The sequence below is a fragment of the Cynocephalus volans genome, chromosome X (assembly GCF_027409185.1).
Source record: "Cynocephalus volans isolate mCynVol1 chromosome X, mCynVol1.pri, whole genome shotgun sequence".
Taxonomy (NCBI): domain Eukaryota; kingdom Metazoa; phylum Chordata; class Mammalia; order Dermoptera; family Cynocephalidae; genus Cynocephalus; species Cynocephalus volans.
In genome coordinates, this window is record NC_084478.1 from 166,759,850 (window position 1) to 166,775,825 (window position 15,976).

At 39.9% G+C, this 15,976-nt stretch overlaps 1 pseudogene; it reads right to left on the minus strand.

The window, feature by feature from the left end:
* Nucleotides 1–660: 660 nt before the first annotated feature.
* LOC134368523 (structural maintenance of chromosomes protein 1B-like) lies at nt 661–7,193 on the minus strand (annotated as a pseudogene).
* Nucleotides 7,194–15,976: the final 8,783 nt, after the last annotated feature.

Genomic DNA, 15,976 nt, shown 5'->3' on the forward strand with positions numbered 1-15,976 from the left:
AACTATTTTCATAATAATACTAAGACATCATTTACCTTTTTCAGTGTGTTGACATGCACTGATGATGTAAAAACCAATGGTGGCTAAAACTGCCTGGCCTTAGCACAAAAAAGATTTAATGCTAAGTATTTAGGAGAAGTTAGCTGTCTTCTATTAAGCTAGACATTAAGGAGACCATAAAAATGTAAAACTATGCTGTTCTTGTAATTAATTTGTTTGGAAAATATAGTTATTTTTCATAACATTCTTATTTGTGTTAACATGTAATAAGTTTATTATTGCTGCTTTTTACATGGACCATTAAATCTATTTTTAAAATTTCCAGTTTTGATTTCTAATAAAATAAGGATTGGTAGATAAAATCCACATGCACAAAAACTCTTTGTGGTCCTCAGTGGTTTTCAAGTGTTGAAGGGGTTCAAGATCCAGAAGTTTCAGAGCCTCTGCTACATAAGATATAAACCTATCAAGTGTGTTTCTAGATGAGAAAATCAGACATTTTCGTAGTTGAGGTTGTCCTACCTATTTGAGATTAAGAACCCAAATAGTGAAAGATATATCCAAAAGTTATCTTTACTTATATTATTAAAGAAATCTTCTTGGTAATCCCAAGCCAATACCTAGCAACTCTAACAGACAAAAAGTTTTGGTATCTAACACTTACTTGGTTACATCTTCATGACATCTTACCTCTTCTTTTTCTAATTGTGCTTGTTTGCACTCTGCACCTACACTTTTTTTCTTATTAAAATTAAACTGTGCATCCTCTTCAGCTTTTTGTAACTTTCTCTTCTTTTCCTTATATTCTCCTATTAGATTTCCTGAGCTGCTGAATTCCTCGAAAAAGTGGGTCCTTTCTTTGGGTTTTATCATTGAAATCGACTCTACACTTTCCTTTTAAAAACAGTAAAGCACACCAACATATAAAATATAGTGATGTATTTTCCCAACTATGAATCCAATCAACTACTACAGCTACTTACCTGAAAAACTAGGCAGTGTCGCGCTTTGACTGTTATGCCTATCTTCTCCAACTCTGCTGTGTAAGCAGAACGACTCACAGGATTATCATCACAATGAAATTCTGAGCATCCGCCTAATATAAAAGGATAAAGACTATTACAGGAAACATAAATATCAGACATATCTCTACAACCAAAGAAGTTCAATAAAATTATTTTTGTTATTGAAATGGCCAGTGCTGCAATAATATAATCATATACATGTTAATAAATGCATTTAATCAGCTATCAAATACCGATTGTCTATTAGGAGGGTACTTTAGAAAGTTCATGGAAAAAATAGAATTGAAGGATAATACAAATCTTTCCATGAACTTTTTGCAGGACCCTTGTATATGATAAGGACTGTTCTACAGCGGTGAACAAAACAGATAAAAATTTCTGATCTCAAGGAGCTTATATCCTAATCAGGAAGACAAACAAAAATAAGATATGCAAGAAAAATAAATAGTATGTGAGAAAGTGGTAAATGCTGAGGAGTAAAAATGAGCTGGGAATGTGGAATGGAAGTTTCTGTGGAGGGGGGATAGGCTTTGCAATTTTAAGTAGGGTGGGCAAAGGAATCCTTACTGATATGGAAACTTTTGAGGTAAAAATCTAAAGAAAGTGAGAAAACTAGCCAATGAATATATGTAGGTGATAAAGTGGTGAAATATTTAAATTACTTGTGAAGGCACAAGAATAAAATAATAAGTACTTCTAAAATCATCTGTGATAGCATTTATACATTAGAAATGTTCCAGTGGACATTAAACAATAACAACAAAACAAACAAGCAAACAAAAAAACATGTATTATAGAGGCTCTGTGAAATCCAAGCATAAGATAAAAAAATAAATTAATAAACAACTCTCAATGTTGTTTATTCAGACAACAGGGAATTTATGAAGAAATCACAACATACAAATTCAAACATTTCACTCGAGTTGCTTTTCAAGGTAAGAAAAACTGTCTATACAAGCCAAAAATAAGCATCTAATTAGTTCATCATAAGCAAAGCAGATAAACATAACCTCAGGAAGAACTTTTATAACTTTTCTCTCTTTGAGGTAGTCTCCTTGTATCTGATCCAAATATCCAGATATAAAAATGCTATTTGACAGAAGGGGGATTTGATCAAATACAAGGGCACATCAAAAGTTTTGTAGAAAGATTTTGAAGTACCCTTGTTATGTCTGCTTAAGGAAGAGTCTTAGTGGAGCATCAAATAGATTCTGTTCCTTGCCTCTGAGATTTTCTATTGAACAGGGGGAAATAAACCCTCTCCTTCACTTTGCCAGTGGAACAACAATGATCACCCTTCAAAGAATGAAAAGAACAGGCAATCTGACTTAATCCTAAACAATCAAATGACAAAAGCAAAAATCTACAGAAACTACCTCGGATAATCCTTGTAAATGTTTTCTCTTCCCCGCTTTCCTCCACATACACAATTGTTACACTTGCTGAAGAAGAAATAGGTTTTCTGATACGTGCTCCATGAATATGTTCTTGAATATTTCTCACTCTTAAATTAGCTGCTTTGTCTTCCAATACAAAACTAACTGCATCCATTGCATTAGATTTTCCTGGGGAAGGAAAGAGAAAAAATCATTCATTCTTAATGATAAAAAGCCTTGACCAGAGCTAAAGAAATCAGGACACGACTGGAAGTGAAATATAGCCAATATACATGCTTAAATAGTTCTGTCTTGTCAATGTTTAAAATGCATGTGACTGACAAGTTTTACTTAGATTACTTGTTTCTCCTCTGCAGCTATGGTAGAGCATTAAGAGATCTAAATTTAAGGATCTAAATCCCAGCTCTCTCCCATTTTTAGGCATTACGCCCCAGATAATCATTTAAAGTCTATGGATGTCAGTTATTCTTATTTTATAAATAAGGAAACTATCACCTAAAGCATCGTCAGTGCAGCACTAAGCCCTCACATACTAAAAAAAAAAAAAAAAAAAAAGGCTAACTAAATTCAGAGTCTTCCCAACGGACAAACTAAGATTGCTAGACTATTTATGACTGGTATGAGATGGTGCTACAAAAAATTATATAGCAGGCCTGAGAATGCTATCCTGTGAAAGTCCTGCTTACAAGGTTGGCTGGCATCTGGGGATTGGGTTTGGGTTTTGGGGAGGGTATCTACCATTCCCTGATCAGAATACTTCATTTTGCCTAAAATGTTTGTGCGAACAGTATGATTTATGCTGACACTTGATTTCTTCCTAAGAGTCAAGAATTTTGCCATGTGCCAGGCAGAGAGGACCTGTGTGACCATCTCACTCTAAATACTGAGTCTTCAGTGGAGTTCCTGAGTAGGCACCATTTCACACCTGCGAACTTGTTACTGGATGAATTAAGCACTGTGTGACTTCAGTGGATGAAGACTCACAATCTTGCACCTGGTTTCCTCAGACTTTGCCCCACGTGCCTTTTCCGTTTGCTGTGTTTGCTTTGTATCTTATCACTGTAATAAATAGTCCTGAGTACAACAATGTGCTGAATCCTGTGAGTCCTCTCTGAAAATCACTGAACCTGGGGATAGCCTTGGGGATTCCCCACTCCAATGGTAAATTTGTTATCCAACCATGGACCAGTAATTTCCTCTAATTTCTAAGATGCAATATCGATGCAGCTACTTCCATCTGTATTTATTTATTTTCACCTTTCTCACATTCCTCCCCCATATCCACAAACAATTTTTAAAATTTTCAGTGACAGAAGGAGGAAAGTAACATGAACAAAGAGAAAGGTATACTGTCAGTCACTAGAAATATGGCTTAGTTTTAGAGATTTAGGATCTTTCAAAAAAAAAAAAAAACAGAAGTGGTTAACATGCTGCAAATTCATTTAGCCACGTCTCAGTTAACCAAAGTTAACCGATAGCTTAAAAATGTGGCTTTTGGGCTAGTTATTGTAAGACAGTGCATGTAGGACAAAATGAACATTCGTGGAATTGAATTATTAAGTCTAACTCTAACATAACTAAACAGAAACTCTTTTTGATCAATCCTTATTTAAAATCTGCCTAAAATAAATACTTCTCCACCCAAATTCACTCATTCGATTAATATTGTCCCTGACTAATAAAGGTTATATTCTGTCAAGAGACAGACAGTACACAACAAAGACAATTTCATATTGTAATAAGCATAAGGAGATAAACTGGGTGATGAAATAGAGAGTAACAGAGAGGCAAGGTCAGATAGGATGGACAGAAAACATTTATTAAGTGCCTACCTGCAGCTAGTGTTAGCTATACAACCATGTCGAAAAAATGAATGAACAAATAAAGGCAGGTTTTATAATGATCAGATTGGGGACTTCTACTGTATATAATTTAGAACCAACATCAGGAAAATTAGGCTGAAAGAGTTATCTTTAGGCTGTCATCACTTGATAAAGATGGATCAAGTATTCAAAGATATAAAAATTACACTATCATTCCTTAAGTCACTTTTGCTGTTAACACTACATGACTCTCCCGTTCCTCTGCTTCTTTTCCACCCTTCTACTAGTTCAAATCCTCCTTTCTTTTATGAACCTCCTTATCTGGACTCTTCGACTTTCAATCTCTTACCTCCTTAGATTAATTCGTTCATCCTACAAGCATTTTCTGAACACCTATTTATCAGTCACTTTGCTAAGTAGTAGGTTGAAAATACAAATCTGTAGAATTGCACTGTTAAAATTTATGGGAGGACATAGTTTGGACTAGCCGCCAGCACTAGGCCCCAGCAGAGGAGACCAAACCGAAATGGAGTCCCTCATGGAAGTGCTACATAATCAACTGAAACTTAATGCAATGTGAAGTACACAATATCTCCTATGATGGAGTCTAGCCATAAGGAAGCAATCAGACAAACCTAAATATTTTGTAGGAAAACTTTTCTAATCTTTTCAACAAGTCAGTGTTATAAATAAAAAGACTGTGCCAAATAAAGAGAGAGTTAAGGGATGCAACAACCAGATGCAATATGTGGTTACAGTTTTGAAAAAGTTTTGGTCAAAGAACATTTTGGAGTCAGCTGGGAAATCTTAATTTGAGGTGTGCAGCAGATGAAATGGTCGTTTACTAAAAAAGGCAAAGATAACTGCCTGAAAACAATAAGTCAGAAAACAGTATGTACTGGATAATCTCATTTTCATTTTTTTAAAAGTTTGCATTAAAAGTGTCTTTATGGCTATGGCCCTAAGTATTAGAGTAGTAATCTCTGAATTGTGGTAATATGATCGTTTTCCTTTTTAAAATTTTGTTTATTTTTTATTAGCATATTCATTGTTACAAACCATACCTATTCTTTATGCGCGTATCCAATCTTCCCTCTCCCCCTTCCCCTCCACGTTTTACTTCTTTATTTTTGTTTGTTTTCTAATTCTTTACAAAGATATATACTGCTTATGTAATAATAAAAGATTATTTTTTTAAGAATTCTGCAGCCATTATGAATTATTAATATTTTGAAAGAAACACTTTCCTGGTGAGAAAAGTAAAACATTCAACATAGGGAATTGGGAAAATATAATTAGCTGAAAGTCACAGCATTCAGAGAAAATCTTGTTGATGGAAATGGATCCTGAATCTTATCAAATGACTTTTCTTCATCTATCAAGAAAATAAAATTGAACAAGTAAAGATTACTCTGGTTTCACTTTGCCACATGGATTTAAGGTAGGATAAGCCTGAATGTTGAGAACTCAGCAAACAGGTTACTGCAATAATCCAAAAAAAGAGATGATAAGAGCCTAAAGTGAAGTGATAGCAGTGGGAATACAGGGAAGAGGACAGGGCTATTAAGGAGGTAGAACTGGCATGATTGGTAATATACTGGCTGTAATAGGGAGCATTTATCAACGATGAAGGAAAATTCATCAAGTCGGTAAAGGTAGGATAAGCCTGAATGTTGAGAACTCAGCAAACAGGTTACTGCAATAATCCAAAAAAAGAGATGGTAAGAGCCTAAAGTGAAGTGATAGCAGTGGGAATACAGGGAAGAGGACAGGGCTATTAAGGAGGTAGAACTGGCATGACTGGTAATATACTGGCTGTAATAGGGAGCATTTATCAACGATGAAGGAAAATTCATCAAGTCGGTAGTCATATGAAACCCTGGGAGAAAAGCCTTCTAAGCCCCAGGACCAGCAAATGCTAACACTCTGAAATGGCAATGTGTTGGGCCTATGCAAGGAAGGCAATATAAGAAGCAATTCTGACCCAAGTATACTAAATGTGGGGATTCCAACCTTATATTCTATTGTTCCCCTAGATAGGCACTACATGCTGGCCAGTTTGGAATATTAGCTGTTGTACAAATAGACTTTCACAAAACCCTGGAAACACACTCTACTCTTTTGAGTACAGCTCACACGCCATCTTCTCTGGAAAACCTTTCCTGATCTACACCTCTTCCTATCTGTACCTCCCCCAATCAAATGTTTTATTTTCTTTGTTTAAAGTTTCATAACCACTATTATCTAGCATTCTATCTCAATTAGTGTGTTATTTTCTCTTTTTTAAAGTAAAACATTTCATTAATAACCTTTTATACTGATTACACAATAAAATATTATTTTGTATCTGTTGGATTCAATATATTAAAATCAACTTCACCACATGGTTTCAGGAGGTGACCTAACAAAGGTGGAAATAGCAGGAAGTGATGAACTGGCTTCATGAAATCTATCTTCATGTGCCAGTAATTCTGTGAGATTAAAAAAATCTAACAAGAGTTCAAGTGAATATAAATGAAATATCACCCATTAAATTAGTCATGGAGGAGTAGTATATTGAGTTTTGGCCTTCATATAGGAAAAAGAATGTGAACAGCCAAGACCAAATCCAGTATTACCTAAGCCAGCCCGAGGGTGCGGGGAGGGGGAGGACCCGGCCTGAAGGCTGGTGGAGGTTGGGGCCCCGGACTCAGGCTGGAGCCTTCCCTGCCGGGTCGGGGCCTCCTGTAGTCCAGTTTGCATGGCCGCCCACACGTCCCCTCAGTCCCCTCAGGCAAAGTGCTGCCAACTGGGCCTGGTGGAGGAGTTCAGGTCCCGCCCAGAGGTGACCAGTTACCAGAGGAGCCGTTGGGCCTGATGATGCAGGTGAACCTCTTGAAGGGGCCAATGATCTGGCGGCCCCGCCACGACTTGAAGTTCTCCAGGACCAGCACCTACAGGAAGCCCATGGCGGCAGCCTCCTCGCCTCAGCCGCGTCCTCGCGCCTGGCGGGAAAAACGCGGGAAGAGCCTCTCCAAGTCTCGCGAGGCGAGAGCGAGACCACAGCACGGACAGCGCCGTTCCTTAGCACCCGGAGTTGTTGAAAGTCCCCTTCTATTGTAATGTTGCTAAAAGTTTTTACCATGAACTTGTGTTGAATTTCTTTCACAAGCTTTTTCTATACACATTGATGTGAACAAATGTTGTTTTTCTTTCCCTCTGCTCCCTTGTTAATGTGGGAAATTACAATTAAAAATATTTTCTTACATTAAATCACAATTCTGTTCCTTAGGCACAGCCTGTTAATTCACTGCTGTATTGAATATGCCAATAATTTATTTAAGATATTTGTCTCTCCGTGTGAGCTTGTCTCAGTTGTCCTGAATTTTCAAGGTGGTGTCCTCTTCTGGTGCTTGATTGGAAGACATCTACCCTGGGAAAATGAGTTGAATAATTGCCCAACTCTTTGCATATTTTAGAAATGTTTACTTAAGGTGGTGATGAGTTTTCCCTGATAAATTTGTAGAATTGACCTGCAAAACTGCCTTGTCCAGGAACTTTTGAATATGGCTTGAGCTTAGAATGTTTTTATTTTGCATTGTTTGCTTAAAGGATTTTCTTCCTTTATAAACCAATTTATTCCTGAGGTACTTTTTTTTTTTTTTTTAAACATAATCTATTTTCCTTAGGATTTCAAATTTAATATCTTATTTGTGAGAAAAAATATTTTATTACAAAAAGTCTCAAGTACATGTCACATTACAGCAAATAGTATAGAGAACCCAATATATACCAGAAATTCGGCATCAACAATCTTCAGTGCAGGGCCAGTCTGGTGTCAACTATCCCCCTACGTCCTCTGCATCTGAGAAGCTGGAATAAGGTGAAGCAAATCCAAGACACCATAGGATTTCATCTCTAAGTGCATCAGCCCGTATTTCTAAAGATATCTACTCTTTTATAAAACTTAAAGTCAGCGTGGTTTTCATTTCAAAACATTTAAGTAAGTCATTAATATAAACAACTGTCCAATTATGTGTCACATGTAATTGCTGCTCATATACTTCTTTTCAGTGGAGTTTCTTTGATCCTATTTGCAAATAGGATCTACACATTGTGATTAATTCTGTCCCTTAAGTCTTTTAAAATCTATAGATTTCGCCCACAACACTTCTTTTTTTCGAGTATATTTATTGAAAATAAAAGCATGCCTTGTGTTCTGTCCAGTTTCCCATACTCTGGACCTTTCTGAACATAATATCTCTATCCTTGCATTACCCATCTGTTTTTCCATGTTGTCTATATTGTCCAGTAAAGTCTTTTAACAATTAATTAATTATTTATTTTATTTTACTAAGTTTATTTTTTGTCCACTGTCCAATGGGTATCCAAACCTTTCACCCTGGCTTTATAACACCGTGCTCTAACCTACTGAGCTAACTGGCCAGCCCCCGTTTTTTTAAAACATTTTTAATATAGTTACTTTAAATCCCCTGGCTGGTAATTCCAGAATCTGTGCTATATTTGAATGTAGTTCCGATGCTTTCCTTGTCTATTTAGACAATATATTTTCTTTCCTTTTGGTGTCACTGGTAAGTTTTTTGTTGAGAACCACACGTGTTCTACAGAGTGAGGGAAGCGGAGGTAATTAGATATCGACGGGGAGGATTTATGTTAATCAGGATAGAAGTTGGGCTTTATTTCTTCTGGCTATAGGTACCAGAGCCCTGAAGTTCCTCTAGTGTCTTCTCTTTTATTAATCGTGACAAAAGTAAAATACTAACATAAGATGATAGTAATTGGGGAAACTGGGTGTGGAATAAATTAGATTTCTTTGTACTGTCTTTGCAATAATTTCGTAAAACTAAACTTTTCTAAAAAATACGTTTTTTTAACTTTAGGTTTTTTTTTTTTTTCAATTATACTTGTTTATGGAGTACAATTTCTTATTTCATTATATACATAAATTGTGTAAATATGTAATCAGAATAATTAGCACATCTGTACCCGCTACATTTATCATTTCTCTGTGGTTATAACATTCAAGATCCTCGTTTCTGGCTATCTTGAAATATCCTATACAATATTATTAGCTACTGTCACCCTAGGGCACCAGAACTTATTCTTCCTATCTACCCGTAACTTTGCAACTTTGCACCAGTCACCAACATTTCCCTGGTGCTCCCCTACCCACTTTATTTCTCTGCCTCTGGGAATCAATGTTCTACTCTATGTCTCCTTTTTCAAATTTATTTTCCTTAATCAACCTACGATCATTGTATAGATTTATGGAGTATGATATGATAATTGGGTACTGTGTGCAATGATCATATCAGGGTGCTTAGTACATCCCTCAGCTCAAGCATTTGTCACTTCCTTGTGTCAGAAACATTCAATATCATGCTGGCCCGTGGCTCACTCGGGAGAGTGTGGTGCTGATAACATCAAGGCCACGGGTTCAGATCCCTACATAGGGATCACCGGTTGGCTCACTCGGGAGAGCATGGTGCTGACAACACCAAGTCGAGGGTTGAGATCCCCTAAACGGTCATCTTTTTTTAAAAAGGGGTAAAAGAAGAAGAAACATTCAATATCGTCTTGACTAGTGATTCAAAGATACACTGTGCTTTGTGTCCCCTTCCTCTTGCCCCCGCCACTCTCTAGTAACCACTAGTCTATTCTCTGTTTGTGTGAGATCAACTTTTTTAGCTTCAGCATATGCGAGAGAAGCTGTGGTCTTTCTCTCTCACTGTGCTTGGCTTATTTCACTTAACATATTTCCTCCAAGTTCATCTATGTGGCTGCAAATGGCAGAATTTCATTCTTTTTATGGCTGAGCAGTAATCTGTTGTGTATATATACCACATTTTCTTTATCCAATCATCTGTGGAAGGACATATAGGTTCGTTCTAGCTCTTGGCTATTGTGAAGAGAGTCGCGATTAACGTGGGAGTGCTGGTGACACTTCCACCTGTTGATTTCCATTCCTTTGGATATACAGCCTCAGTCCACCCACTTGGGTCTTGGCTCTTTCTGGCTCCCTACTAAGTCCTGCTCAGGATTTGGAGCTGATGCTCACATGCAGTTATCTTTCATTGAAATTTCCCAGTTAGGGATCCCCTTCCATGGTATTGCATTTCAGGGAGAACTGGCAGGAGAAGACATAGTCTTTTGGTGCATCTCCTAGTGTTTGGTATACAATAGCCATTGCCATGTGAATGAGTGACAAATCTCTATGATTATGATCCTCCAGGTAATGTCCAACGTTAGACTAACTGACCACCTTAACTGGGTAACAAGGAGGTTTTGCTTTCTGAGGTTGATCAAGAGAGGTGGGGGAGGGGTGTCCTGTCAGCCACCGACAGAACCAGCTGGGGCCATGGTGTCCCCACATAGAAAGTCTGAGCAGACTAAAGGCTGTAGCAGATGGTGGATGCATTGCACCGAAGGACACTGCCCCGTTCCCAGCATACCCCAAGATTCACATTATGATTTGGAAAGGAGCCAGGCAGGAGAGAGCATTGGTGTCCCTGAGGGAAGTGGGCTGTGGTGAGCATCTGCTGCCCTAGGGGAGGCATGAGGAGAGTGCTCACTGGATCCATCAGAACCACCCTGTCAGGCCAGGGAGGGACGTGGGAGCAAAAAGGGGCTGAGGTGTGCTGGAGCCCTGTACCGTGTCATGAATCAGGCAGTCTCAGGAAAATGCCAGAGGCAGTCCCCTGTGTGCCACTCCAGGATGGAGACAAGCCCAGTGCTGTAAACAGGCACACTGTAGGACAGTCCTTGTTGGCACATGACTGGTGTGGAGAATGCTTGCCCAGGGTAGCTAGAATGGCCAGTGCACCCCAGCGGCCTTTCCTGGAGGCATTTCTGGGGCCCAGCATCCTCCACAGCAGCCTTTTGTGCCTACACACAATTGCCATGGCCCAAGCCTGTTATGTGTATTGAAGTCCAAATAATGTTGATCCAATAAGATTATTGGATCTTTGAGTAAAACTTTACTTAAGAAATACATGATTTCCTCCTGGGTTCCGATGCTAATGGTGGGCACCAGGAGTTGACAACATGGCATTCAACCCTTGCTCTGAGGAGCTCATTATAAAAGAGGGGTGTATGGCCACTTAGGAACTTCTTTCCATATGGTTCCAAAGAGCAAATTTGTGTGTACAACAAAAATTTATAATTAACAATGTGCTTGTTTTGAAGTGAGATTCGTGTAGCCAGACTTACTTAGTGAGAAAGGACACAGCTGACAGCAGGGGCTCTATGGCCAGCCAGCCTGGACATAAACCTTGGCTCTGCCACTTCATAGCTGTGCGATCATGGGCAAGCTTCCAATCTCCGTGTACTCCATTTTACTTGTCTGCCAAACATGTACAGCATAGTACATAACTCCTGGGGCATTTACAAGGACTAGGCCAGGGTTTATCAGTAGAGCATCTAAGCAATGTGTGGTCCATACAGTCGTGTGTGTGTTTATTAAACTGGCAGCTCCCAACCTCACTAAGTCACTGGTGTGTTTCTTCAGTATTGAGTAGGACAGCTCATGGAAGCTTCAGAAAATAGGGCTAAAACTTCTATTACACAGAACTGTGATGAACTTGAAGCACCTAGACCACTCCCTGGCATGGTAAAAGATCAGTAACTGTGCATGGTTGTCGTAATCCTCGAGGCTGGCCCTTATCCTCCAGTGCTCCAGAGGGCGCTATTGAAGGTGTCAAATGTTCTTATTTTCTCTACAACCAACCAGTGGCCAGTGTTGGTGAAGCCCCTCAATGTCCTGAATGTCTTCTGCCATCCTTAGGCAGTGCTGTAGAACCATGGGCAAGTCCAGGCATTTTCTCACTGGAGCGTTAAAATAACCCATGAGTTTTGACCACAGAGGCTAGTGCTTGTCCATGAATAAATACACTGGCTTACTGTGGGGTGCATCAATTATTGCTATCATGACGATGAAAGCATCCTCTTACTACTAAGTTACAGTTTACACAGTGGGTCATGGAGCTTATCTCATTTTCTAAAACAAGTATCAGGACACAGGAGACTTGAGATTCTGGATTTTGACTGAGCCCAATACAAATACTCATGAATCTCTATTTCTAGAGTTTCTGGCCAAGCACACAGATTCCCCCGCCCATGGCTTAAGCCTCTCCTAGTGAAATCTCAGGGTCTAAGTTGCATTTCATTCTACCATTCACATCTGCTTCCATTTCAGTGCACAATGGTCACAGGAATTTTTGAAAACAGAAAGCAGCTGTGAAGGCCGTGCAGATAACCCTAACTGAAGCGAGGGGATCATGCCCTTGTGCTCCCTCCCAATGCCCCCTTGACTAGTCACTGGCAGGAACTTGATTCCAGAAAGGCAGTTCCCGTCAACTGAGGGCAATTCCTGGAGAGAACCTTGGCTGGCAGTCATCAAATCCGACACTGTTGGCAGCTTGGGTACTGAGTGCCTCAGTTTTAAAGGGGGGATCTGGGTGACATCACACCATCCACTGTAGTCCATTTCTTGGACCACTTAAACCTATTATCTTCATATAGAAAGTTCACCTGATTTGAGACTAACTCTTCAAGGATTCCTGCTGTTCTATTCCTAAAGAAGCTCACCTGAGAAGGAGTAGTTGATAATTATGGGCCCTTTGTTACAGCTGTCCTCTGAGCCATAGTGATGATCATTTTCTCTCTTTTCTACTATGCAGTCAATTGTCCCCTCTGTCTCAGCCCACACCTCTACTGTTCTCAGTGACTTACCTGGTGGAGTAATATGGACCTCAATCCCTGAGGGTTAGGAGCCCCTGGTCCCTGTGCCCTTCTCAGCATGTGGCACTTACAGTTGTCCAGATACCATCGAAGTTAGGCAGGGGATTATCAAGACACATTCAGGCAGATAACCCGATTGTCAAACATATCCCTCACTGTTCCCACTGTGTGAGAGCAGCCCTGCTTCCTCCTGACGATGAGGACCAATTATCACTGCAAGGATCATAACATCTTTCTGGGCCTGCTGGTCGTACAGCATGAGGTGCTCAAAGTGCCCAGGTGGGAGCCACAGCTTAAAGTTCAATTTGACTCTTATTGTTTCTTCTGATAGGAATATTGTCACTTTGGGAACCAATATGTCTAGCCATCACCGTCCAATATGGTAACTACAGAACCTAATCTTGTGGGCAGATGGTAGGAATTCCCATGTAGGTCACTGCGAGTGATAGTCAGTGAGGTCATTCCACACTTTGGTTCATGGATCATGTATTGTCCCTACTGACAGCAGACAACAATAATAGATTTCGAGTGTGTACCTTCGCTGGAGGACACCCCATCCTTACAGGCTGTCATCTCCAAATTTGCACCTCATTTGCACTTTGTAGAAGCCATTTCATTGCTCTAGTAGACCAGCAGGTTCTGGGTGGTGTAATATGAACATTAAGAAGGTAGTCCCACTTGTACGGGAGGAAAGTAAGGACAGACAGGTTTGAAGATTTTGATGACAGTAACAAGCATTTGTAAGAGAAAGAGGGAAAAAAGAGAGGGAGACAGAGAGAGAGATGCCAAAAAAAAACTTCTTGTAGTATCTTTCCTATTTTTTGAAAATACTATTCTAACGTTAAACATTTTGTTTTGTCATATTTTTATTTTATTATTTTCATATAACCTATTTTTCATTTCGGCTCCTGAAACTTCAGCTTCCTGGTTTCTCACCTTATGTTCTATATACAAGAGTTGTGTTCTGACTCTTTGCTCCCAAGCTATTTAAATTAATTGTATGAAGCACATACTTTTCTGCAATCTCAGAGCTAATGATGCAGCACTTCACTTTCACTGTCTCATTATATTTCAATCCCCTAAAAAAAAAAATCTGCTGGGTTCCTGGGAAGGTAAAGAAATAAAGCAAATCTTTATCTTTTGACTGTTATAGTTGCATTATCATAAATCATGGTTGAGAATTTACTGCATATTCACACTAGTACGGACAAGGAGCCAGAATTATCTTGGACAAGGAGCTTAAATAATATATACACACCCTTGATTCTGACAGAGCCATATAGATATTTTGTATTCTGTCATCTGCACTGCACGGGAAATGATTTGGGGTAATGGTACTTCCATGTGGTCAAGGTCACATAAGGTTGCTGAAAGTACAAAGTGTACTGACTAATATGCTAAAGGCATTTAAGGAATAACTCTCCATTTTGTCATTTTACGTTTTAGGGATGACATATGTAAATACTGTGAAAAAGGGAAAGTTGTCCTTTGGTTTTGTCTATAATTCACGTTTCCCTTCCACTGCTGTGTCCCTTCCCCTAACAGTATTCTTACTGGACATGATTATACTTATTAAAGAGTACAGTAAGTAACAATTTACTTCTCTGGGTCTACCTTTAGACATTAAACTCCCAGATAGGTCTCTGCCTTAATGATGTTGGGGTCAGTCATTTCTAACAATGTGCCTGAATTATAATAGCCCCTCAATGTTCACCTATTAAGTTTATGTTCAATGTGTACATGTACCCTAAATTTTATGAAATCATGAGGTACATTTTCTTATTTCTCCCAGATTTAGAACAAAACTTCCCATCATGGGAATTCAAACAGCTGTTGTTTCATGCACAGATGGTGATGATCAGCGTTCCACGATTGTGAAAAGTTGAAGGCAAAGATCTGGAACGTGGTGAAGCTGTGACATCAGGTACAGGAGGGCACCTGTAATTCCAGAAGAAGAAATCACGTTAGGGATCCCCTCTCCACCAAGTGCTCATCTCAGTAATATTTTTTTTCCTTGTGTCTTCACTCAAGGATCATCCTGGGCCACTATTTATGCACCTGTCAATTAACAAGAATAAAGACCAGTGTAATAGTGTAAATGCACCTATGAAAACTTTAAATAAACCCAGTCATAAATTATTTTATTTTGAATATATTATTGCAGATTAATAACCGAGGCGGGATTAGTTTCCAAACTTCATAAATAGCTCCTACAAGGCCCTACGTCCGGATAAGTCACTCAATAGAAAAATGGGCCAGAGGCCTCTCCTAGAAGAAAAAACCAAACCGACCAAGCAGTATTTGAAGGGAAACCAAGGATTTGGGTCAAGGTCCTGCCAAACTGGCGGTGTCCCCGCACACGTGGCAGGAGCCAAGGGGAACCGTCCCTGGAGGAGAGCACCCTCACCCAGGGCCTCAGAGGCAAAGAAACAAAGGGAGGAAGGTGGCCACCTTCTCAAAGGCGAAGGAGGGAGGCAGCAGAAGAGAAAGTGGTGACAGGCACAGAGAAGGAACGAAGTCACGTAGAAATCACCCTGAGCATGAAGGATCAGCTCGGGAGGAGAGCATCTGCACTAGAGAGGGACTGCTGAGGCAGGGATGCTGAGGAAAGAGAGGAGCAGTGGCATTCCTGGGGACAGGCCTGACCAGGGAGGCTGGTCTCCCACGGCCGTGCCAAGGAAAGGGACCAGAAACGCAGCGGGAAGGCTCAGAAGGCCACTGGGGTGCACACTGAGTTCCGCAGATGCTCCCCGGGGACATGGCAAGTGCTGTGGTCTTGGGAAAGGAGGCCATGTCCTCTTGGGACACTTGGCTGCAAAGAGTGATACTTGGAAAGGAGGACATGTGGCAGGGTGGGGAGGGAATCCTGGTGTGGAGAAGAAAGCAGAGCCTGAGGAGGGGACTCACTCATGACCCCAGGAGTCCGGGGAAGGCGAGTCTGTGCTAGTACGGTGACCGGAGGCACAGTGGCCGAACTGGAGCAGAGGCAGGA